Source organism: Populus euphratica, unplaced genomic scaffold (genome assembly GCF_000495115.2).
Source record: "Populus euphratica unplaced genomic scaffold, PopEup_1.0 scaffold57.1, whole genome shotgun sequence".
NCBI lineage: Eukaryota > Viridiplantae > Streptophyta > Magnoliopsida > Malpighiales > Salicaceae > Populus > Populus euphratica.
Window position 1 is genome coordinate 189,507 of NW_011499919.1, and position 25,912 is coordinate 215,418.

At 31.2% G+C, this 25,912-nt stretch overlaps 1 protein-coding gene across 1 annotated transcript in view; it reads left to right on the forward strand.

Moving 5' to 3' along the window:
• LOC105135011 (uncharacterized) overlaps positions 1 to 25,912 on the forward strand; it is a 42,391-nt gene that overhangs the window by 14,208 nt on the left and 2,271 nt on the right. The window lies entirely within an intron of this gene.

Here is a 25,912-nt window from a genome sequence, read left to right on the forward strand (position 1 = left end):
GAGCTAATGTCAAACAGCTTTTTAAAAAATGCCAACGAACTCTTATGGAGTTCATGAGGTTCGTGTCAGTCATGATCTTAATTGACTTTGTCAGGCAATAGGACTATGAAAAACAAGAATTGTATTGAAATAAAGTATGAAAGAGGAAAGTCATCAGGATTTTTATATTGATGCATCAAATGTAATTTTTAGAATTAAAAAAAAAAACAAAATATAATTGTGAGTAAATTATTTCTTGAAAATTAGAGTGATTTTTGCTTGTATATATTTTGGCCATGCAAAGACAAAAAATCATTACCATTATCGTGTATGTGCTAGAATCAAAAAGTCACTATTTAGTTGTTTAGTTCAGAATTATTAGGAAATTCAATTGTACTAATCTTATATAAAATTTTAAAATAAAAAAATAGTTATGGCTAAGAAATATATTATTACCCTTTAACGTACATTACTTGAAGTAAGCAACATGCATTGTGTAGTCTAGATGTAGAATAAAGATATTGATGGTTCCTAACCAATAGTCCATCTATGACTTAGAATAAAGATTTATTCTCATAAATAAATATGACGCTTCAAATTTATTATGGGCTCGTGTGCCCAAATAAATTCTTGTGGGAAGAATCAATATAGGTGCCCTGATAGGGTTCGCTTATCCTAGAAGGCAAAAGAGTTCTCCACAGCTTGTATGTTAAGGTAAAAAACACTCCCAATTAAATTTGGTGAATACCCAAAATAATTTTTGGAGTTTTCAAATCAATTTCTACTATTTAAATATCAACTTACTTGTAAATTCAATATTTATACTAGAATGTTAACCATTAATTATAATTTTTGGAGTTTTCAAATCAATTTCTAATATTTAAATATCAACTTACTTGTAGATTCAATATTTATACTAGAATGTTAACCATTAATTATCATGAATTAAATTTTTTAGGGGTTATTGAAATATTAGCCAAGTTCTCATGGATTCAATAAATTGGTTATTAAATCCAAAAATTCATGCAAAGATATTTTTTAAATTTTTATGCATATATAAAAAATGTCAAATCATAACCTATATATATAGCAAATTATGATTTCTATCTTTTAAGAGACTTAGCCAAATGCACACCAAGTGAAATCTTTTTTTTTTAATGAGAAATTTGTTTAAGATATTTTAGAAATTTTTGAGATTTTGACAAGAAACAAGTATTTTAATACCATGTCAGCATCTTATAGTATAAGTCTACAACCCTGATATTAAATAAAATTATTAGAAAAATGTGTAATGGACCCACAAATAATTTTAAATTAGCCCTTGAACCTTTTTTCTTTCAAATTTTTAGAAATTTATTCGGGGCCTGTTTGACAGCAAACCATTTGTATTCAAAACAAAATTGTCAAAATAGGCATAAAGGTGCATTTGTCAAACAACCCCTTAGGCTAAATATTTCTCAACGAAAAAAGTAACCAACCAAACAAAGGTTTAGTGCCTCGCCCAAAGCAAAACCAATCAGGCTGACTCAAAAACACTAGTTGAATCAAACTAAAAACCATGGTTTGATCCAAAACTAAAGTAAAACAAATAATTAAATTAAAAAGATATCAATACTAAAATAAAAACAAAAAAAATAATTTTTTTTTCAAAAATAGATTAAACACCAAGAATATGAAGAATACAATGAATATTGAAATCGAAACCCAACAAACACAGATAACAAACTGGATAAATTTTCATGCAATCAAGGGCAATGTTTTGTTTGTAATCATACATAGATCAAGAACTAAGCATCCATCTTCTTTGATTACTCTCAAAAACCATGATTTGATTAAAATGTATTTGGGTAGTCGAAAGAACCCTAAAATCTAAATGTATGAATATGTGTTATTGATGTGTTTTAACCCTAGACTATTTGCTAAAGATGACAAGCTAACATGTCTACACAAAGAATTAACCAAAAAAACTCCAACACAGGAAGCTAAGGCAAAGTTCATGCGAAGAACACGAACCCAAAATCTAGAAAATTTCCTAAAATTGAAGAACTACTATCAAAACCTATATTTGGAAAAACAAATTCAAACACACTAAAATTTTAAAATTTACAAAATGGTCATTTCAAAGGTTGGAAGTGGATTAGAGAGATTGTTGGGAACTCAGGAAGAATATTGAAAGACTTTGGGGCTAGAGCAATAGTGGTGGCGTGTTTGTTCCATACGCCACCCCCCCCCCCCCCCCCCCCGCCACTAGTAGTGTATGAACCCATGCACCAATGTTGATGAAGCGAAAAATGGGTGGATCAAGTAGATCACCTCTTCCTCTTCATATCTGTACCGATAGTGTCATACATCATCACCCACAAAACAAATAAAAACACGCAAACAATTAATTTTTCTTTTCTTTTTCACAAATATATTTCATGGATCAATTTTCTCGATTTTTTTCTCCTTTATAGATGATTCAACAATAAACAATTAGGGATAGGTGTAGTATAAGTCGGCATTATGGGTAGGGATTGGTTATTGGTCCTTAGTCGGGTTGGAGAGGAAGAGATTGTTGGTTGTGGTGAGGACACGCTATGAAGGATGTTGTTGTTAGGTGAAGGAGATGATGTTGGTGGGTCACGGGAGATCTAGGCTAGGAAATGTTGGTGGGATCTGTTGCTCTGTCATTCGTGGTTACTGAAGCTACTGGGATGTCAATGGCTGGTTGAAGATAAGTTGTATTTGGGGCTGTGATGAAGAGCCAAGGTTAACAATGGATGATAGTAGATGGCTGCTACTAGTCCTACTATTACGGTGGTAATGTTATGATGGTCTTTGTGTTTCTTGGGGAGGAGTTGTGGTTGTGGCTGAGGAGATCATTGGTTTGTGGTGTTTGACTAAGTCCTAGTAGAGAAAGGTTAGGGACGACAACACTCCTAGCTTTAATGGTGGTTGGTCATGGGGGTTGTTGGTGGTTGGTCAAAGGAGAGAAGATGTGTTGTAGCCGATGATAGGGAAGAGAAAATGAGAACGAGGCTTTGTTGATGGGAAATAGGTCTAATGGTTCTAGTGGTGGTGGCGAGCTGACACTAGGTAAAAAGAAAATGGGTGAGGTTTTTTGTGTGGGAGAGAGTGTGCAAATTTTATTTATTTATTTTTGGCCTCTCCCCCTCCTTCTCTTGTGTGAGATAAACACCTTTTTATAGGTGGAATATTTCCTTTTCTTTTCAAATTTCCTGGTCCAACAAGCAACCTAAATTCATTTTAGTCCTCGTTGTTGCTACCTGATTTTTTATCCATGTTTTGATAAATCTTTTTAAAAATCCTAAAATAGCAAAAAAAATAAAAATAAAGTACATTTTTTAATATATTTGCATCATTTTTAGCATTTTCAGCATCGTCTTAAAAGAATTTAAATTTGTAAAGATCTTTAGAATGCGTTCGAACTTTAACATGTTATTTTTAAAATCAATGATTTTTCTCATTCAAGTTGATGTTGATAAGAAAAATAAAAAAAATAAGCAAAGTCAAATTTACCAAAAAAGAAAGAAGTTGAAAAAAAAAAAGTTGAGGAACCAAGTTTAGGGACCTAGCAATATTTTTGCTTATAAATAAGAGTTTCCAACACATACAAACGGGGTGGGGAGAATTTTGATAAAATCAAGTAGAAAAACAAGAAACCCTAAGCCTAAACCCATCTCTTTCAAGCCAGCCTATATCTACCAACACAAGGCGGCCGCCCCCCTCCCTTAGCAAAAAAATAGATAGGGAGCCACCGCTCTCCCTTCCCCGGCCAAAACCAAAGAAACAAAGCCAGCTAGCCCTTGCCACTCAGACACCAGCTCTAACCTCTACTCCCTTTTCCTTCTCCCCCTCCCTCATTTAGCCAACACCAGCAGATAACCACTCGGCCTTTCTTCCCCAAATCTGCCTTCCTCTCTTTTTCCTGTCCTGGTCAAACCCAACTAGGTCTCTATCTCCACCGGCCACCGACCAACATTCCCTTCTCCTCCAGTAGTAAACCAAACATAGCAGATCCAATAGAACCTGCCGACCACAATCCACAACTGTTCGCCTTTGTAATCCAACCACAGATGCCTTGATAGAGCCATCCACTGCCTATAAAGGAGAAGAAGAAAGTGAAACGGATCTGAATGGAAAGTAAAAGAAACCAGAACTAAAAAACTACCTAAAATAGACTGCTTGTTATGTTTTTGAGTGTTTTGTAGGTCACCGTCAGTGCATAAAAAAAGAGGAGAAAAAGCTAAGCCAGATCCACCCGGTCCCCTGATTTTTATTGCGGCGGTGCACGTGGAGAGGATGTACTGCCACGGTTTCTGCAGTTTTAGTGGGCTTCCCAACACTGTTCTTGAATTTTTGGGGGTTCATTTTTTAAATTTAAAATTATTTAATGTGTTGTTTGGGTTATTTTGAATTTTGATTGCATTATAAACATGTAATTGGTGTGTGCTTAAACATAGTAAAAGGAGAGTGTTTGAGTGGTTGTTTTGTTATTATTATTATTTTTATGTATGTTTGTTTATGATAAACTAAAAAGAAAAAAAAGAAATTAAAAAGACCAAAAAATAAAGAAAAAAATTAAATGTTTTAATTTGTATCCAGGTAGAAACCATACCCATGTTCAAATAATGAATAGAACATGTTTTTAGGTTATATGTGGTATCGTTATTTGCATCCTAGCAAACCTTTCTTGAAGCATCTTGAACTCAAGACTTGTGGGTGACATAATGATCGTCACTCATAAAATTTTCATTGTAGAGTTTATGCAAGAATCAAGATTCTTATTTCATCATATAAGAGTTATGACCATATATCACTTCTAGAATGACAAGTTCATCATATAGATTATATGCTCATATATTTATCATGCATTCACTGGGATGAAAAGTAGGTTCCCTCACCCGAGGTCTACTATACTAGACTAAAAAAAGTTGGAAAATAAAGAATAGGGTCCGATAAGGCTCTTTGTCAAAAGGAAATTGAGAGCATCAAATATGAAGTATCTAAACTCGATTTGCTTGAACAAGTGCTAAACTTTAAGAATGAGAAGGGAATGTCTGCACAACCTTCTGTGGAAGCACTATCAATCCATGTTTCACACAAGGAAAACATCATTGACTTTTCTCATCAGCACTCCACTAGCAATAGCCAAAACATTGAAGTGGCACTGCCTCTCCTCAGTCATAAACAACAGTAACAACGCCTTCAATAATCAATAAAAGACAATCTCCTTTTTGGTTCAGCTATATTGTTAATTGTTCAACTCCTCTATATTTTTTATTGGCACCCAATAGCTGCCAACCTTTCACGCCATGAGTAGAGGCCTTCTTTCTAGCCACATCTGTTGTGAACTCCATTTCAGTCTAGTAACACAGGATGTTGGTCTAAAAAACATGACTTTACATTGAACTTTAACGTAGCGAAGCTCTCTCAATGGAGATCTGTTTATGGCTATGCTAGTGGGGAATATAAGAGGGGATGTAGTAGTTTCAGATGCTATGAAAATTTACCCCACCAATTTCAACACTGAAACACTATAATAGGTAAAAGAGTCAGACCTGGTCTAAAAAACAGGAGCAGATATAAAACTTCAATATGGCAGAGCTCTCTTTATAGAGATTTGTTTGTGGATCTATTAGTGGAGAATGCAAGAGGGGATGTAGTAGTTTCATATGCTATATAATTTCTCTCATTAGCAGGAGCACCAAAACAGAGCAAGCATTAAACTTCAATGTAGTAGACCTCTCTTCATAGAGATCTATTTGTGGATTTGCCAATAGGAATCTAAGAAGGAATGCAGTAGTTTCAGATCATCTATAATTTTCTCCTACCAGTGTCAGCATTAAAATGCAAAAGTAGAGAAAAGAGACATGCCTAGACTAAAAGTTCAACAGGGTAGAACTCTGATTAGTACTTAAAAGTGCATTTTTATCATGGTTTTATATCATCATTTTGCACTTGAAGTATCAATAACTCCTTAACTAAAATATGTTTTATAAGAATGTATCTAATAATATAAGATACCTATAAATTGTGGTAAATGTCTATTTTTAATGCAGGCCTATCACATAAATGAAAGGATTGATTGATGACTTGAAGAACTTAAATTGCAAGGATAAAGAGATGGCCAAACTTAGAAAAGAGATGTCGGTGCAATCCAAACCGGAACACTGTTCGGTAAATGGGTCATATCTGGAGCTATATATCTCAGATTTAGGTCAAATTTATATGGATGGAAAGGTAAGACATAGGCCTACAACTTTCATATGGAGCCCAAGATCTAAAAAGGCCATTATCAAGTCCAAATTGTAGCAACAACAAAGAAGCCCGAATCTGTCTTCCAGCCCGAGCACTGTTCGGTATTTTGGCCATATCTGGAGTTCTAGAAGTCCAAATGAGCTGAAATTTTTACACAAGAAAGCTGAGACAATTGCCTACAACTTTCATGTTTGCAACTGGCTCCAGTTTTGACGTTATCAATGACGTTTTGGGCAGACAAGAGAAGATAAGGATTGTCACCAAGTCAAAAGTTGGTCACCCACTTATCAATTAGTCATCAAATCAATAGTTCCCATTTTTGGCCTATAAAAGGAGGCATTTGCCATGCATTTAGGCATCTTGATTTCCAGATCAAGATCATGCTCTTCCTTTCTCTCTTTGTATTTTTTATGCTTTGTTTTCATTAATATTAAGTTTATGCCTTTCATTTCCTTTCCTTTACTTAGTTAACTTTTATGTTCTTATTTTGTTTATCTATTTTGCTTTCTTTCATTATGTCTAGCTAAGTTAATTATGTCAAGGTGAAAAGGTTACACTAATGGTGTAAGAATAAGTATAATGTAAACTTAATATGGACTTTAATGTTTGATACTAACATGTTTTATATTTGCTATCTTGTTCACTCTTTAATACTTTGCTTGTTAAATGACTAATCTTGATTTATGTTGTATAACACTTGGTACAACAAATGCTTGGCACTTTCATAGCCCATAATGTATGGTATAACCGACACCTGAGCTATGAAAGGAACTTGATTTGTTGTTAACATAAGTTATAATCATGAATGCTTGACGAGATTTACAAGTATTAGCATTAATTGAATAAGATGACTAATGTAATCATGTTAACAATATATAATCTGATTGGAACCTCCTTTGTGTGTGGTTTAACTCCCTCTATTGGTGCTTGTTTTTTGCACCACCAATGAGGAATCGAAGAGAAGACATAAGAGTTTCACATTCATTAGTTTCTCTTCTAGTAGATATAATGCATGATTCCACATGTCAGTAGTGGTGATGCTACGCGCTACCAAGATTACCTAATAGCCTTGAAAGGCTTCCAACAATCCTCAGACAAGTATAACAACATTAAAAGATTGACATGATATTGTGAGGATTGCTAAAAGAGTTGGATAAGCTATAATGATAAGAAAAATTGAAGGTTCTACCATGGATTCTAGAACAAAGATGAGAGATGAATCGAAAGATAACTCTGAAGGTGGAAAACCTTATTTATATGGTCTAGCCATATCTCACTATAACATCACTGCTCAAATATCTTTGCCAATATAGACATATCTCGACCACTCAAGTTTGTATACCAACATTTGTTACGCCTTAGACTTATCATCTTGACTCTGTCAAATCCCATGCAACCACTATTTTCTAGGTGGTATAATTTAAACAAGAGATATGAATATCATGGTGGGGTCCTGGGCCATTTTAGTTGAAAAGGTGCAACAACCTCAAAAATCAAGTTGAGTTTGTGAAAGATGATGTCATTGGTTATATTGTGTCCACAACATCCTTAGAATGATAGGTGATCAAAAATACTTAACAAAACACTGATACTATTAGAAAATCTGATCTAAAAAGGGTGTTAAATTATCAATCATTTGTTATGGATTTTTTCCTTTCTGCATTTTTGTTTTAGGATCACATCTCATCCTTTAATGAAACATGTCTTTTTGTTGTATTGAAATTATGAGAGGTTTCTTTTAAAGGTTATTTTGACAAAATATTCTGATCAAACTCCAACATACAAAATTAAGGCTAATCAATCTTGAAGATCAAAAGAGTTTTGATTGCAAAAATGGCTCGATGTTTGCTAGAATGACATGAGTTGACCAAATAAATTTTGAGCTCACACATAAAACTGAACCACCCATCATGTAACTAAGTTTTAGCAACATGCATAATGACTTATAGTGGATTTATTAGTTATGAATCTGCAAACCATAATTCTTACAAGTCTAAATCATTACACTAGATGAGGTTAAAATTTATTAGTTTTAACTGACTTTACTTCAAATGAGAAAAAGGTCATCTTTTTTCATTCTTTAACTTTCTAAATATATATATCCCTTGCAATCTTATTTTGAGCTTAATAGAATATTACTTTCAAAAGAAAACCTTACTAGGATCACACCCTACATTGGGGGCAAATGAGGATTTTCGGTTGGAAATATGAAGACAATGTTAGAATTAACCAAGACTGTTAACAAAAATCCAATGATTGAGAGAGGGCTAAAAGAAAGAAGCCATAGACTAGGGGCATATAAGAAAACTTTGAGGAAGACTACGAGAAAGCAAAAAAAAAAGTGAAAATTGCCTACACTTCAAGACAAGTCAAAGATAAAGGAAAGAGAATGCCTATCAAGTCTAGAAAAAGAAAAATAATTTTCAATCTAGGAAAGGCACAACAAACACTAAAAGTAACTACTAGAAAAATAATATGAGTTACAATCATTATCTTTTAGTATCAATGATAAAGCCTCTAATATCTTCAAATGATTAGACTGATTATTCATTAAAGAAAAAGTTAGATTTATATTATGACCCCTGTTAAGAGAATTTTAATCTTTGAGGTTAACAAGGTTATATGTCACTTCCTTTACAAAGACAGCAAGAGAAAGAGAATTGATGAATAATTGACACTGATCCTAGGTCTTTAAAACCCTCAAACACCTTTTGAGCCTATGAAATTCCTTTCTTTCATGGTCATGACCTATAGCCTACATTAGGTGCTTCTAAAATCTCTTTTTGATCAAGTAAGCAATTTGAATCGATAAATGGTGCTCTTAAAACTTGAAGAATTTTTTCATAAGGGTAGTGGCTTCATGGATTTAGCTACTTGTTATTATACATGTTGATAAAATAAGTGCTAAAAAAGAAGGAAAAAAAACCTTTCTTGATAAAGCCTAAGTGTTGACTTGGTTGTCTTGTTTTTGAAATTCATAAAAAGGTCATCTCATCACAGACCATAAAAAAGATATACTCAAAATCATAGTTTAAAATGGATACAAAGAACCATGAGAAAAAATATGTCATTTTAATCTTACAACGGGTCAATTTTTGTTTTTAAAATACAAAAAAATTAAAGGATGACATATTTTAAATGACATATGTTGGGTCTTTGACTAAAAAACTTGATTTTCAAAAGATCTTTTTCAAAACTAACATCTCTTTGATTTCATTTCAATAATTAGACTTGAATAGACATGACCTTTAAAATATGAGATTTGATTCCAGAATAAGAAAGATTGTCGAACAAAGAAAAACATCGATGGAGTCTGTAAAATCCTTGACAGAAATGACATTGACACTCCTTGAAAAGTTAAGCAACCGGAGGCAATACAGTGGACTCTAAAAAGGAAAAACAAGCAATATTCAAATTAGCTAGGGGGTAATGAAAGATGATTAAATGATAAATCAGTTACTTGGTGACAATGATGTTCAAAGAAAGATAATCAGATGAACGAGCACCTTCAGAACATAGTAGAGGCAAAGTTGTTTAATAACATTCCATGATCTAGTGAACTCTAGCGACAATTAAAAACAACATTGCACATAAGGGACAACTTTATATCTTCATTTGGGTTTACCCTCTGAAAACATGGTTATGACTCCTAACGAATGTTATTGCATAATTGTATTGGAATGAATGTCAGAAAGATAAACACCACCAAGACTAATTGTGGGACCATCTGTTATAAAGCACAAAGGCGCACTTTACCACATGAATATGGGTGATAAAATGAACATCATTGATGATTTCAATACATTTCTTTCCATAATCTGATTTGACAAGTTGAGAGGAATCCATTAAGCATATAATAATGAGCCTTTTATTGCAAACTATAAGATGTATGTCTGGATAACTAGATAGTTTCCAAAAAGTTTGGTAATACCATATTCTTGAAGAGTATTGTTTTAACTAAAGGCAAGTTCATGGCTGATTAGCAATCTAAGATAAGGACGACACTAGAAAACCTCTTGATGGGTGTTGGCAGAATGCACCCAGCTAAACAAAGAATAGTTCTTAAAAGAATCTTGGAAATGCATGACTTGTTAAGCTCCTTTATGATGAATCAAGCAACGCCACACTTAAAGGCATGATTGTGCTTGATAAACAACAAAAACGGTAATCGTCATGGACAACCCAGAATGGGCACTGCACTTACGTTTAAGTGGAAGGCTAACAAACAAATGAGTTATTTAGAAGAAGAAACAAGGTTTGGGATAGCAAGCAACATGATGAATCAAGCAACACCACACTTGGGGATCTGGTCATGCTTGATAATTAATGAAAGCAGTAATCGTCGTGGACATCCTAGAATGGGCACTACACTTACATTTGAGTGAAGGGCTATCACACAATGAGCCGGCAAATAAGAAGGATAAAAAAGGTTGTGAAATGCAAATAAAAGCACCTTATAGCAATGGAGCATCAAAGATAGGGGACCTATACTTTAAACTAGGTAAGGATGCATTCATTGCATATATTTTTAATTTGTTACAAGAAAATCCTCAATGAAGTTCAAAGAAATGAGAGGATCAACCTTATCATCAGGAAAAGTCTTCAGGTTAACTTTGCAATCGGGAAGTCCTGAGTTTTCAACCCTTATGATCGGAAATTATCAGGTCAACCTTGCAATCAGAAAGCATCAAGTTTTCAAACCCTGTGATCAGGAATTATCAAGAAGTGCCAAGTTTTCCAGCCCTTCTCCTGTTATCCTTTTAAGACTTCACCAAGTAAGACCTATTTTTTTCACACTTGTCACATCACATCTTCCAATTGGTTTGGTCACCCATTACAATAAAATCACTTCACATTCTTTTCACTTGAGTAGGTCAACCATCATAATAAGACCATCATTTTTTCTAGATAGGTCATCCATTACAATGAGACCATTCTTCCCTTTTTCTACTAAGGTGGGTCACCAATTACAATGAGACCAATCTTCATGTTTTTTTTCTTATTTTGGTAAGCATCCATTACAATGAGACCACTTCACATTCTTTTCACTTAGATAGATCACTCATCACAATGACACCATCATTTTTTTCTGGATAGGTCACTCATTATAATGAGACCATTCTCCATATTTTTTTATTTGAGCAGGTCACCTATTATAATGAGACCACTGCACATACTTTTCACTTAGGTAGGTTACCCATCACAATGAGTCCATCATTTTTTCTGGGTTAGTCACCCATTATAATGAGACCATTCTCTATGGTTTTTTATCTGGGTAGGTTACCCATTACAATGAAACTATTTTTCCACCTGAATAGGTCACCTATTATAAAAAGGCCATTATACATCTAGGTAGGTCACCCATTATAATGAGACCACTTTTTACACTTTTTTTTTTGTTAATTAAGGTCGCCAGATGGGATCTCAGGCAGCTTTGGTTAAAGAGAATTGCCAGATGAAATTTGAGATTGACCGAGCTATACATATTTTTTTGTTCTAGTTAAAAGAGGTCGTCAAATGGGATCTCAGGTAGCTTTGGTTGAAAAGAATCTCCATATGGGATTTCAGGTTGACTAAGATATACATATTCTTTAGTTCTGGTTAAAAGGGTCGACATATGGGATCTTAGGTTAACCCAACTGCAACACAGATTTTAACTTTAGTTAAGAAAAGTCGCAAAATGGAATTTCAGGTTGACCAAGCCACCAACATTATCTTAGCATTGGAGAAAAGGTGAGAAGAACCCTACCTTTAGGAAATTCTCAAAAAGAAGAAACAAAAAAGAGAAAGTTCAAACCCTGCCATAAGGAAGAACATTTTATTTGGCTCTAGTTGAAGGAGATCGCCAAATGGGATCTCAAGTTAATGAGAGAAAAAAAAAAGAGAAAGAAAAAAAGAGGAGAAAGAAAAGGAAAGGAAAAAGAAAAAAAAAGTATGGTCTTTAAATGAATAGATCATTCAATAAGTTAAGAAGATAAGAAGACAAGTTTTCTTTACAAAGCTTACTATGCAAAACATTGAGGAGTTTTGCTTCGTAAGCATTGTAAAGAGGGGGCATCTGTTGCTACCTAATGTTTTGCCTATGTTTTGATAAATTTTCAGAAAAATACAAAAATAGCAAAAAACAATGAAAATCCAAAAAATATGTTTTTTTAATATATTTGCATCATTTTTAGCATTTCAACATCATCTCAAAAGAATTTAAATTTTCAAAGGTCTTTGGAACGCATTCGACTTTCAACGTGTTATTTTTAAAATCAATGATTTTCTTATTTGAGTCGGTGTGGATAAGAAAAATGCAAAAAAATAAGAAAAATCAAATTTACCAAAAAAAAAGAAAGAAGTTGAGAGACCAAGTTTGGAAACTTAACAATATTTTTACCTATGAATAGGAGTTTTCAACACATATAAAAGGGGGGGATTTTGATAAAACCAAGTGGAAAGACAAGAAGCCCTAAACCTAAACCCATCTATTTCAAGCTAGCCTATATCTACCAATACAAGCCGACCACCCCCCTCCCTTAACAAAAAAAACTTAGGGAGCCGCCACTCTTCCTTTCCCGGCCAAAACCAAAGAAAAAAAGTCAACCAGCTCCCTACCACTCAGACACCCGCTTTAACCTCTACTCTCTTTTCCTTCTCCCCTTCCCTTACTTAGAAAACACCAGCAGACAACCACCCGGCCTTTCTTCCCCAGATCTGTCTTCCTCTCTTCTTCCTATCCTGGTCAAACCCAACTAGGTCTTCATCTCCACCAGCCACCGCCTAACATTCCCTTCTCCTCCAGCAGTAGCCCAAACACAACAGTCCACCTTTGTAATCCGACCACAGATGACTTCAGAGCAATCCACTGCCTGTAAAGGACAAGGAAGAAACCATATCTGAATGGAAAGCAGAAGAAACCAGATCTAAAAAACCACCTAAAATAGACTGCTTGTTGTGTTTTTTTGGTGTTTTGCATGTCTTCACCGGTATAGAAGGGAGGAGGAGAAAAAGCTAAGCCAGATCCACCCGATCCATTGATTTTTACAGTGGTGCATGGGTTGGCAGCGAGCATGGAAAAGACACGCTGCCATAGTTTCTCCAATTTCAAAGGACTTCTCGGCACTGTTTCTAAATTTTTAGGGGTTCATTTTATAAATTTAAAATTGTTTAATGTGTTGTTTGGGTTATTTTGAATTTTGATTGAATTGTAAACATGTAATGGGTGTGTGCTTAAACATAGTAAAAGGAGAGTGTTTGAGTGGGTGTTTTGTTATTATTTTTTTATATATGTTTGTTTATGTTAAAACTAAAAAGACAAAAAAAAAAAGAAAAAAAATTAAATATTTTAATTTGCATTGAATGTGGTTCACATTTCAAAAAATATCAAACAAATATTTTGTTTTGCATTTTTGTCTTTATGTATATCCTCTTATAATTTTTTTTTTTTTTGTGTGGTAAATAAGGGGAAACAACTATCACCAAAGAAAAGGTAATCAAAACCGAGGGAAAAAAGAAGAAGCTAATTTAATTATTTCATATCTGCTCCACTTTCTTTTGCGCATTAAAAACAAAAAAGTGTGCATATAATATTATATTTATTGCAAGAATTAGTTGGGAGATTAAAAGATTAAAAAATATATAGTAGATAATGACGGAAAGAAAAATCAATTCTACTTTGGAAAAAAAAAATATAGTAGATTAATTTGAAATATCATGACGACCATATCAATTATGTAAAGTGCCTCTGTCAGCTAATTAAGTCTAACATGCATGCATGTCATGATCTCTTTCAGTATAGATTAATTTTGATTGCACACCTTGTTATTTTGTGTCATGCTGAATGTTTCAAGCTAGAAACTTCCAAGTAATAATGTCATGGATTGATATGAAGTGTTCTATTTTTTACATAAATTATTAAAAGAAACTAAAAGGGTTGAGAAATTACTATAGCAATATTTATTGTAAATATATACTCATTTATGGATTGAAATAGCAAAATTATGATTTTAACTTTCTCAACAAAAAATAATTGGCTTCCCTATTGGGGTAATAAGCTACTTTCATGTTTTTTACATTAACTTTTAACCTTTAAGATAGGAAATATTAAACTGACATTAGGGGTTTCTTAGACTTTTTTTTTTATAAAAGCTCAATAAAATAAATAAATTACTGTTTAAATAAGTTTTTTTTAACTGACATTCAGGGGTTTTTTTTGTGTGTTTTCATTATAATTTTTTTGTTATAATTGAGTTGGTTAAAGGACAATTTAGTATTTTAATAAATATAAATATTATTTAAAAATAAAAAGTGTATAATGTGTGCATTGCGCGTAGAAGAGTGTGCGCTAACCAATGGACCAAATGGCATGTATAGTGCTACTAAACAACCATACGTTAATTTTCACAATGATGTTGGAATCATCATAGAAGACCCTCCATCCTTGGGTGGCTAACATATCTCTAGTTTGCTGTCGGTAACCTTTTTTTCTCTTATTCTCTTTAATTTTTGTGCTTAACCCTTTAATTTTTTTTTTTTTTAGATTTGGTCCCTATTCTTTTTAATACTATTTTTTATTTTAAATAATAAAATTAGATTTTTTAATTTCATCCTTATTTTATTTTTTTTACCTATTAGATTTGGTCCACATTCTTTTTATTGTTATATGTTTTGTTTTTAGTCATTTTCTTATTTGAATTTATTTTTCAATTTCAACCCTCAATGTTTGATTTTATTTTTTATGTCAATTTTGGCCCTTATTCTATGGAATGTTGTTTGCTTTGTTTTGGGCCCTATTTATTGAAAATTTCCCTTTTAATTTTATAAATCAGAATTTTGTTGGTCAGAGATTTATCTTCATGTTTCAGGGTTTTCTTATATGATAATTCTAATATTAAAACCAAGGTCACTTGAAATGTTAACTTGGACTAATTTAAGTATTTTCATAGGCTATTTTTTATAATTGATTTTTTTTCAATTACTTCATTTAATATTAGGTTTATTAGAGATTAGGCTTTATTATTTTTTCTTTTTCCTTTCTAAAGATTTATTTTGATCTCGTGTGTTAAGTTACAAATTTAACAAATTAACTCAGGTTAACTCAGTTTAATTTTATTTTGTTTGATTTATCTACTCTTGTTGGCTTTTTTATCATATTATTAATTTAATCGAACTTAGTGGATCCAATCAAGTCAATGACCCAACGCATGGATTTCTCTTGCTTCTTTAAAAATGCTATCCTCACCTAAATATCTTTTTTATGTTGGAAAAAGTTTGGTTTGACCAACAACATAACACAAGCTACCACACTAGTATATAGCAAAATTATAGTTAAATTAGCATGCCTAAATCTTTTGTACATGAAGTACCAAAAGAGGTGTAGGACTAAATACCTACCAATTCCATCTTTTTTTTAGTGAAATTTAGGCATGATTTGCTTCAAATTTGTTGCACAATGAAAAAATTAAAAGAAAGGGGCTGGAGTGAAAAAAAAAACAGAGGAAATAGGTGGAAATTTTAAACATGGAGATAAAGGTTCGCTTTGCTCTTTATACTCTTCAAATTATAAACTTTTTGTTTCTTGATTTTTTGAAAAACAAATTTTATTCCAAAACTTTATTTTTCTTAGTTTTTGGTCCCTTGTTTGAGAAAAAAAAATATTAAGTGATCAGATTCTAGTGGTAGAAACAAAGTCCAAGTTAATAACAATTTTGACTGCAAAAAAAATCAATTATGGTGTTAATGGGTTTCATTTGATAAAAAGAGTTATTTTCCCTTAACTTTGTCAGAGATGGTAGATCCTAGCTCAGGAATTTGTTTTGTTTTAGGTTAATTTTGGGTTTTTAGATAGAGTTTTGGGTTGTTTATGATCATAAATGTATTTATCAAGGTTTTTAGAGTGTTTTATAGGTGTTTTGAATCAAAACTAGATTACAAAATGGGTTTTCAAGTCAAAAACCTTCAATCATGATTTTAATTATCATAATAGTCGAAATCTAGGGTAAAATGGACAATTCATCATCTACTGACCTTTTTTTTTTCAAAAATCCTAGGACGGACGATATTACCAGATAAAAAAATAAGGGCTTATGCACACAAGCCCTTTTAAAATGGATAAGGCCGAGTAGCACCCAACTTTTTTTTGTTTAGTTTTATTTCTAATTTTGCTTTTCTTTAGTCAATACCTTTTTTTAATATGTATTTTTTGAAACTTTAATAGTAGATTAAATTACTATTCATTCTCTCTAATTTTTCATATGGTTTATTTAGTCTTTTTTTTTCTAATCTCAAGCACATGGGCCACCCATGTCAAACCCGCATGTCTAGACTCTATGTTTTTGTCCATTGGATTTTTTTGATCCTTTTTTACTTCTTCTCCAATTGTATCATTTAGTGTTGTGTTTTTATTGGATTTATTTATTAGCTCTCTTTTTTTTAATTTATAGATATTTTTTAATAAAATATAATTTAATTTTTACTTAGTTTACAAATAACTTTCAATTTTTTTTTGGTCTTGGGAGGCATTATTTCTATAAGGCCTTACTTCCAAAAAAACTCTTTTCTTCAATTTTATTAAATCACTTTTCTATACATGTTTTTCATTTTTTTTAATTAAATAAAACATTGCTTTCAATAAACAATGTTATTAAATACAATCAAGCATAAAGCCCATGTTTCAAGATTTATCTACATCCACATTTATATCCCAACTTTCCAATTTATTCTTTAGGTAAATATCATATGGTTTCATATAAAATGATAGTTGTTTTTTTCTAATATGTTCAAGATTAATAATATTTTTTTCTTTGATTTTATTTAGTTGATTTCATATGTACATCTATGTATGTATATTATTATTTGATTAAATAAAAATTTTAATTTTAATAAATAAAGTTATTAGACACAACTAGATAAATGGCTCGTGTTAACAACTTTTTTATTTATTTACCGAAATGGATGGTTCTTTATTTATTTAATTAAATGCATGCATAAATATTTATTTATTTATTTTTAGAAGTTTTTATATAAAAAATACATTGTAAGAACCTGCATATTTTTGGTGGAAAAAACAAATCCGACCTGAAGCATAACACAGTTAATTAGCTATTTTTGATGTTCTGATGTGTTGCTTCCCAACTTATATAAAGATTAGACAATTATACACCAATTAATATATTAATGTAAATATTATATTGTAATTGTGTTTTATATCCTTGCTTATGATTAAATTATAACTATAATATAAATAATTATTCTAGGTACAAAGATTCTCTCTTGATTCGAAGTCTTAAATTCAATGTCATTAGATTTTTATAAAAAGTATCCCGCTTTGTAGCCATAATTAATTTTATTTATTTATTTTTCAGAATAATAAGATTATATTTTAATACTTTATGATCATATTCAATAATCACATTAGAGCATTTTGAGAAAAAGTTAACAAAAATTTTAGTGCCAAAAAACATTTAATATTTAAAAACTCTTAATTAATATTTTTTTAATTGATATTTAGTGTCAAATAAATTTTCTTTTTGATAATAATTTTTTTTTGTTATTGTATTAAGATAAAAGAAATAAAGATAACATGCATACACATGTTTCTCTTTAACTCTTGTTATGAAAATAGAAAATTTTATTTTAAACTATTTTAAAAACAAATTTATTTTATGTTTTTATCTCTAACATTCAAATATAAAAAAATTTATTCTAATTTTTTTTTCAAAACAGTAACCAAATACTAATATTAATTCTCGATCCAATCTCAAATAATCTCCGATTCTTTAAGTTCTCACAAGAAAACTCTAAATCAATTTCTAAAATAGCTTTGAAGAGTTCAAAGTTCACTCATATATACATTCTCTAGTTAAAACAAAATGTGAAAACAAACAGTTTAAAATTTAAAAAGAAATAAAATTCTAAATGTGAAAAAAGAAGCACACAATAGGGTATACAATCTGAATACTTTAAAGACATCTTAACAGGCCCTGGCTTTTATTGAAAATCCTGAATTCTATAAATTGATTGAATACACAAAAAGAAGTCTACCCTGGTTTTTATCTTGAAATTGATTGTGACTTAATTCTATAAATAACAAACAAGGGTTAGGTGAACCGACTCTAACTAAATGAAGGACTCAAATTGGAGCAACTTGTCGATGAGAGCTCAATCGAGGCAGGCAGTCATAATAGTTCGAGAACAATTTTCTCCATCCCCTAAAAGAGAATATAAACCATCCTAGTTGTATATATTTTAAATAAATATTGAAAATCTATCTCAATTTAAAATTTTAATAATAATTTTATATTATTATAATTAGATGAATGGTTTTTCATAGAAAAGAACCCGTTTCACATTCGATAAAAATTAGTAACTTTGTTTATCGGAAATAATCAAACCTTGTTTCATAGAAAAAGATTATTGGTATACAATTGTTGAGTCAAACTTAATTATATGGAAATTAATGACATACTAATTAATGAATAGTTCTTCTTGAAGATTGCCCGGTTAATCTTTCAATTCGTACATAAAACAAACTTGAAATCGATTAATGGTTGGAGCATGTGGAAGAGAGTGGCCCTTTTTCTTTTCCAAATCTTTGGCTGGTTATGACATTCAAATCGAGGATAATATAATTTAATGCAATTTGTTTGAAGACTGTACAATAATTGAGAGCCCTTAGCAGGTACAAAGGGAGAAAAAAACGAGCACAATGATTTTTCAAAATTGGATTCTAGAATTTTATATATTTTGTCTGTCTAAAGATGAAAGATCATCATCACCAAAGTAATTAAAACTGTTGAAAAAAGGAGCTTATTTAATTATTTCATATCTGCTCCACTTCCTAATCACTTTAAAAACAAAAAAGTGTGTGTATAATATTATATATATTACAAGAATTAGTTTGGAAATCAAAAGGTTAATATATATAGTAGATAACGACGAATAGAAAAATCAATTCTTCTCTGCAAAAAATGAATCTATTAAAAATTTAAATATGTGAAGTGCTTCCCTCTGTCAGCTAATTAAGTCTAACATGCATGCCACGACCCATTTCTGTCAAAAAATTTATTGCCATTTTGTGTCAGGCTGAATGTTTCTAGCTGGAAACTTTAAATCATGGAATTATGAATGAGGCATGCACTTGTCATCATAAACTCATACTAAATTTTAATATATAATAAATAAAAAGTTAAGAATGACCCACTCATTGTAAACTTTAAGTTCTTTTAGATGAATTTTAAACTTAGCTATTCAATTTGATATGAAAAAGCTTTGCAAGCTAAATCATTATGAGTTTAAGTTTCACCTTCCATGTTTTTTAATTAAAATTAAAAATTAAATATAAGATAATGGTGAACCTAATTTAATAAATATGAAAAAAAATAATTTAGAATTAAAAGACCTTAGAACGTCTAATACTTTAGAACCTCTAAATAGAATTAAAAGAAATCTAAATGTGAACAAAAAAAAAACAACATAAGAGGGTATATAAGCTGAATACTTTAGAACGTCTAATACTTTAGAACCTCTAATAGCAGTGTGTTTTTATTCGACATAATGGAGATTGTGTCAGAAATTAACATTTGTTTTTAGTTATAACTATAAATAAAGTAAAGACCTTTTTAAAAGCCTTGCTTTTACAGAAATTCATGAATAGAAGTCGACCGTCGTGTCTACTTAAAGACAATAAATAACAACTAAGGGTTAGCTGAACCAACTCTTAATAAATGAAGGGCTCAATTGGAGCAAGTTGTCGATGAGAGCTCAACCGAGGCAGGCAAGCATAATAGTTCGATGACAATTTCTCCATCCCCCGAAAAGGAACAGAAAGTATATATTCAGATAGATATTTTTATGACTCAAGTTTTTTTTCAATCTAGAAATCTGTTTAATCAGGCAAAACAATTACAACTCTCTCCCTCAATTTAATTTTCGTTTTTTTAAGAAAACATAAACTAATATGCAAAAACAAAAAAAATTAGCCAAACATAGGAAAAAAATATAAAACATATATATATATATATTATTTTTTTATTTTGATCGAGTTGACCTAACTAGGTCAACTTAAAATTTTTTGTTTGACCATAAATTAAATAAAAAAATCAAGTTTAACTTGAAAAACAAACCAGAAACAAAATTAAAGAAAAAAATAAATTAAACACTTTAAAAACACAAAAATAAAAAAATTTATGAACAAAACAGATCAAACATCCAAAAAAATTGAACAACCCAAAACAAAACCCAACAACATGAACTCAAATCCAGAGCAGATTTCATGAATCAAAAGCATAGAAATGTTGCAAATCATTTAAAGATCAAGAATTAAGGGTTCATTCACTTCAATTTTCATTAAATCATCATCATTTGGTCAAAATATTTTTCAATTCAAAACTAAAATTTTAAGATTAAAAGTCATTATAAATATGTTATTGGTTCAAATAAACACTAAATTATTGGTTAATCATGCATAAAAAAAGATTTTGTACAAAGAAATGGACTGAAATTAGTTTGGATCAAGGGTTTAAGGCAATGTTTTTTCCAAGAACATGAAGAATATTTGTCTAGAACCCATCACAAAACCTAGAATAAGGGTTCTAAAGCATACTCTTTTTATCCCAACAAGTCACAATATCATAAACCAACATATTTAAATCTAAAAAATTAATTAAAAAAATCAAAATCAAGCATAAGATACCAAATCTAGAAATTAACAACCTATAACAACTTCTATGTTCATACAATATTGATTTAAAATTGATTCTCTGAACTCATTTTGTGTATGAACAAGTACAAGCTATGAATAAACACATTTACATTAACATGCATATCTTAAACTAAACCAAAGTTAAAACAACAACATTTATATATAAAAATAAAAACTTAAATAGAAACTTTAATACATTAAAAAACATAAAAACAAACTTTAAAATAACTTCATTAAGTAAAAATCAATGCAACAAAGAGATGAATACAATATTACTTGTTAAGCATTCAAAACACTTCTTTCCATACTTATAAATATAAATATAAACAAAACAAATAACAAAAACAATAAAAGTAGGCCATAAAGGATCTACTTTTGGATCTGCAGTGTATACCTGAAACAACTACTCTCTTTTGATTTTTCCTTGCAAAGTTTTGCTTTTTATAAGCTCACAAAGATTAAGAAAACTTTGTTTTTACTCTAAGACATCTAGCCTTATATTTTTTTTATTGTTATTAATCTTTTTTCTTTTTTTTTTCTTTTCCTCTTTTTCATCCAACCCTTAAAGCATGCTCGAGGAGGGGTATTTATAGGGTTCTGGGAGGTCTAGAATCTATTTTTAGCCTTTTAATCTTGAGAGGTGTTTTGTGAAATTTTAATAAAGACTCGTTGAGGAGCCTTTAATGTATAAACACACAAAAACCAAATCATTTTTTTACAAGATAGTTGCACTGTCAAGACTAACCAAGTTGTCCACTTTCAAGGCCTTATTGGAGTGATTCAAACGTCATCATCGCCTGAGACCACCTAAATTTGATAGAATGGGTGCTTACCTTTTATTTGGACCCATTTCAATTCACCATCAAACTTTTAATTATTATCAATTTGGCTCATGATCTCATCGATTTCAATCCTTGAAGTCCTGCGCTACTTACAAGTTGGTCTTTGATTTTGGATTTTTTTAATCAAGTCCCTAATTTCTCATCAAATTTTAATATTTATGCAATTGCGCCCCTAATTTGACCAAATCAACTCTAAAAAATTATAATTCGACCCCTAGACTTTAATTTATTCCAATTAAAGCCTGAATTGACTATAAAAATCAATTTTCCTTACAATGAAGGCCTCAATAAATTCAAAAAAACCTTGAAAAACTCTAATTAAGTTTCTAAATATCTAATTTTGAATTTTACTCAGATTAGATTTTCTTTGTCAATAGAACATTCATTAGTCGAAAATACTATGTGAAATTTTTTAATCTTGTATATTTGATCTTCCTCTCCTAGTATTTGACAATCTCCTGACCATTCTATTATACTCTTTTCTCATTGATATATGTTTTTTAATTTTCTTCTAATATCTTTTAAAATAATTTTGTATTTTCCATTTTTCTTTTTTTTATATTTCCTTTATGTGGGGTTCAAAAAATGGATAACATCAGTAAATATATGCTAGCCCTTTATATAGTGATCTCTTCAATCATTAATCGCAAATTCAGAAAGATATATGTTTGTTTACGGCCAGTATTAGACCATTAAAATATGATCCGAGTTCGAGTTGAGTGCCATACATTTCTTATATTGTTTGTATTATGTCAACTCGTTAATGCATGGTTGTTTCCCACTAATGTATTTCAACAATTAATATATCTCTTCTTTTTTTTCTTTTTTGGGATGAAAATCGAGAGGATTAAACAACATATATATAAAGTAAATCTCAAGTAGCAACACGTTGTATCAAAACATATACTCTAGAAGTTCAAGATAGTGGAGGTCATGCATGAGGAGATAGAGATTTGAAGTCGAAGTTTGCTTTTCACTTACGATGAGGTATGTACTGTATCCCTCAACCATAAGGTTTTGTTCATTAAATATGTCAGTAATATATATATATATATATATATATATATATATATATTTGTGAAGCTAAACAAATAGAATGCAGCGCTACCATCTTTCAAATTCAAAGATCACTTTTAGCTGTCGGCATGCATTAATTGGTGTCTAATTGCACAAATTTATGTCTGAGTTAGTTCCCCTATCCAATGTACTTGTCAATCAAATTTAGTCAAATGGTTAAAGTTGGCCAAAAATCTTAGCTAATTAGCATGCATCACATGTCCATTTTAAGTTGATAATCTTGACTTCAATAGAAATTTCTAACAGAACTACAGGGTGTAACTTTGTCCGCAACTCAAATTATCAACGATCCATTTGTCGTTTTTGAAACTATAGGGTTAAATGTGACTAGATCATTGAACCACGAGACTTCCAATATAGAATAACCTACGGTTTCCATTAAATATAATGATCACCTACGCGACAACAACCATACGTGTTGAACTTGGTTAGTAGGTTAGTAGTGACTTATTGATGTAGAGCCTATCCAAGGCTAAGTTTAATTTCAAATGGTTGACCTAATTATACTCTATAGATCTGATTGATTTTGTTAAATCTAGCAGACACGGATTATCTTATTAAACCCGAGTGAGAATTCACTGCAACAACTTCAAGAAATTTTTTAAACTTTATTTAAAATGATACTTTTTTATTTAAAAAAATAATATTATTTTACAATTAACTTGATAAACTTTCAAATCAATCAGATCAAACCCCAAACTTAGATATGATAACTATGATAAGGACTGTCTTCAATATACAGAACCACTATAAAAAACTCTTTATATTGTTTTCCAAGTACTGTCGTGGCTATATGTTGTATTTTATACCATCATTACAGATCACCATATTTTTCAGCCATATCATTCTTTAGTTTTCAAGTCAAAGTGCGACTTCATATTAAAAAACAAAAACAAAAACAAAATTATCAAATTGCTGGTTGTCCCTTGTTCTTTATGTATATGTATATAGATTGCAACTTATAACTTAATTCGATTAAGTTAGTAGAAAATGTGTGCTCCTAAGCATTATGACATGATCTGTTTAATTGACTTAATACGAGATCTATTATCCACACCAAGATGTTTTTATATATTAGATATGAAGTTTATCGCACGTGTATAGTATCGTAGCGATTATCCACCTTCCAGAAAAAATGTGTGCAATCTATCTCTGGCAAAATATGAAAAGATAAAGAATTCTTGTCTTTTATCAATAAAAAATTAAAATGGAAGTCGCCACCTAGTATTTTGGTCACTACAAACCCTAAATGATCTTAGAGATGGATTACGGAGACTGGTTACTTAATATGAAGGTATTAGCACCCCAACTATACTCTATCTGTGGTAAGCTACATTGTTTTGTCTAATAAAATCTAAGGTTTGGTTGTGGTGTCTAAAATTTATTGATTTGTTTACAATTTAAGAAAAGTCCTTCTTTGTAAAGAGATTCTTATTTTATCGGGTAAAAATCTAACGATTCTATGTCATCAATGAAAAAAATACCTTTTTAATATCAGAAATATGTTTTACATATAAATTCGTAATTCCTGATACTAAAACAAAATAAAAAAAAATTATTTTTGCTAATATTTTCTTGACTTTAATAAACTGGTTATTAAAGTCAAAATGCATGTTAAAACATTATTTTTTGATGTATGAAAAACACGATATGACTTTTTTTAACTTCGAGACACTTCGCCATATGCACAAAAGTATTTTTTTTTTCAAAATTTTTTTGTATTTTTGAAAGTTTTGATAAAATCAGGTATTTTAATACCGGATTTGTATTTTTTACAATATAAAATACAGATCGATATTAATCGAAACAAAAGACATAAATCAAAAGGTGGGAAATCACAAATATTAAAAATATTTTTTTTTCTTTTATTTTTTTGAAAAGGGCCGAACATGGCCCAGATTATTGATATGGGCCAGACCCTGCCCAAAAACCAAAGGGGCTGGTTACTGTGCATAAGCACAGCAACCAGCCCCCTCACCATTTGTTGCAGAACGTGAACTATTCATATTCTGCATGCAAATGCAAGCAGGGACAGCAATAGGAAAACAAACGGGGCAGTAGGAAGTTACTTGAGATGGCGTCAAGGCAATGCTACTGGTAGCAGTGCTACTGGTGACTGGGGGCACAGTGGCGCGCTGCTAGCTTCCTCTTCTTCACTGTGTAGAGGCAAGAACCTTTATTCTTTTTCTTTTTCTTTTTCTGTTTAACAAGCTGCTGCTGCTGCTGCTGGTGGTGGTGGTGATGGCGAGGAGGCATAATAGTAGAACTACTGAGCTGAAGGTGGTCGGTGGTGGTTCTTCTTATTCTCCCTCTCCTTCCTCTGCTTTTTTTTTCTGTCCTTCTATTTCTGTTCTCTCTTTTTCTCTTTTTTTTTTTCTTTTCTTTTGGTCTCCAGACCTTCTCTGCACTCTCTTGTTCTCCCCTCCTCTCTTTTTTTTCTCGGTCTCTCCTTTTTTCCTTCTTTTTTTCTCTTCCCTTCCCCTGTTTTTACAAGCAAAAACAAGGGAGAGATGTGCCTGGGTGGCCATTGTGTTGCCACCCTCCAACACGTGGAAAGTGTGGGTTGTGTTAGCATCTATTTAAAGGGGAGTAGGTGTCTTTTTGAAGGGAAAGATGGAGGTAACAGAGAAAGAAAAAAATCTTCTTCTTCCCTTGTTTCGCGTGTCCAAGGGAAGAAGAAGACTCACGGTGCTGTCAAAATGGCACTATTTTGGGTTTTTCCTCTTTTTTTTTCATGAACAATGCATGAAACAAAGCTGTTTTGGACAAAACACGCCATTTTATTTAAAAAAAAAAGCTGCAAAAATATGTCAGAGTTCACATTAGTCCTCAATTTGTGATTTGTTCAATCAAGTCCTAAATTGAAATTTTAATTTAAAAATCAAAGCAATTGCATCCCTACCAAAAATCCAACAGTGACCCTGAATTTGGCCGTCTTTTTCATTTTGGTCCTTGGTCTTGAATTTATACAATTTGACCCTTAGTTGATCAATAAAATTTTAATTTCTTCCATTAAGCCCCTGATCCAATTTTAATTAGAGCCCTTCGATTTACGTGCCTTTTC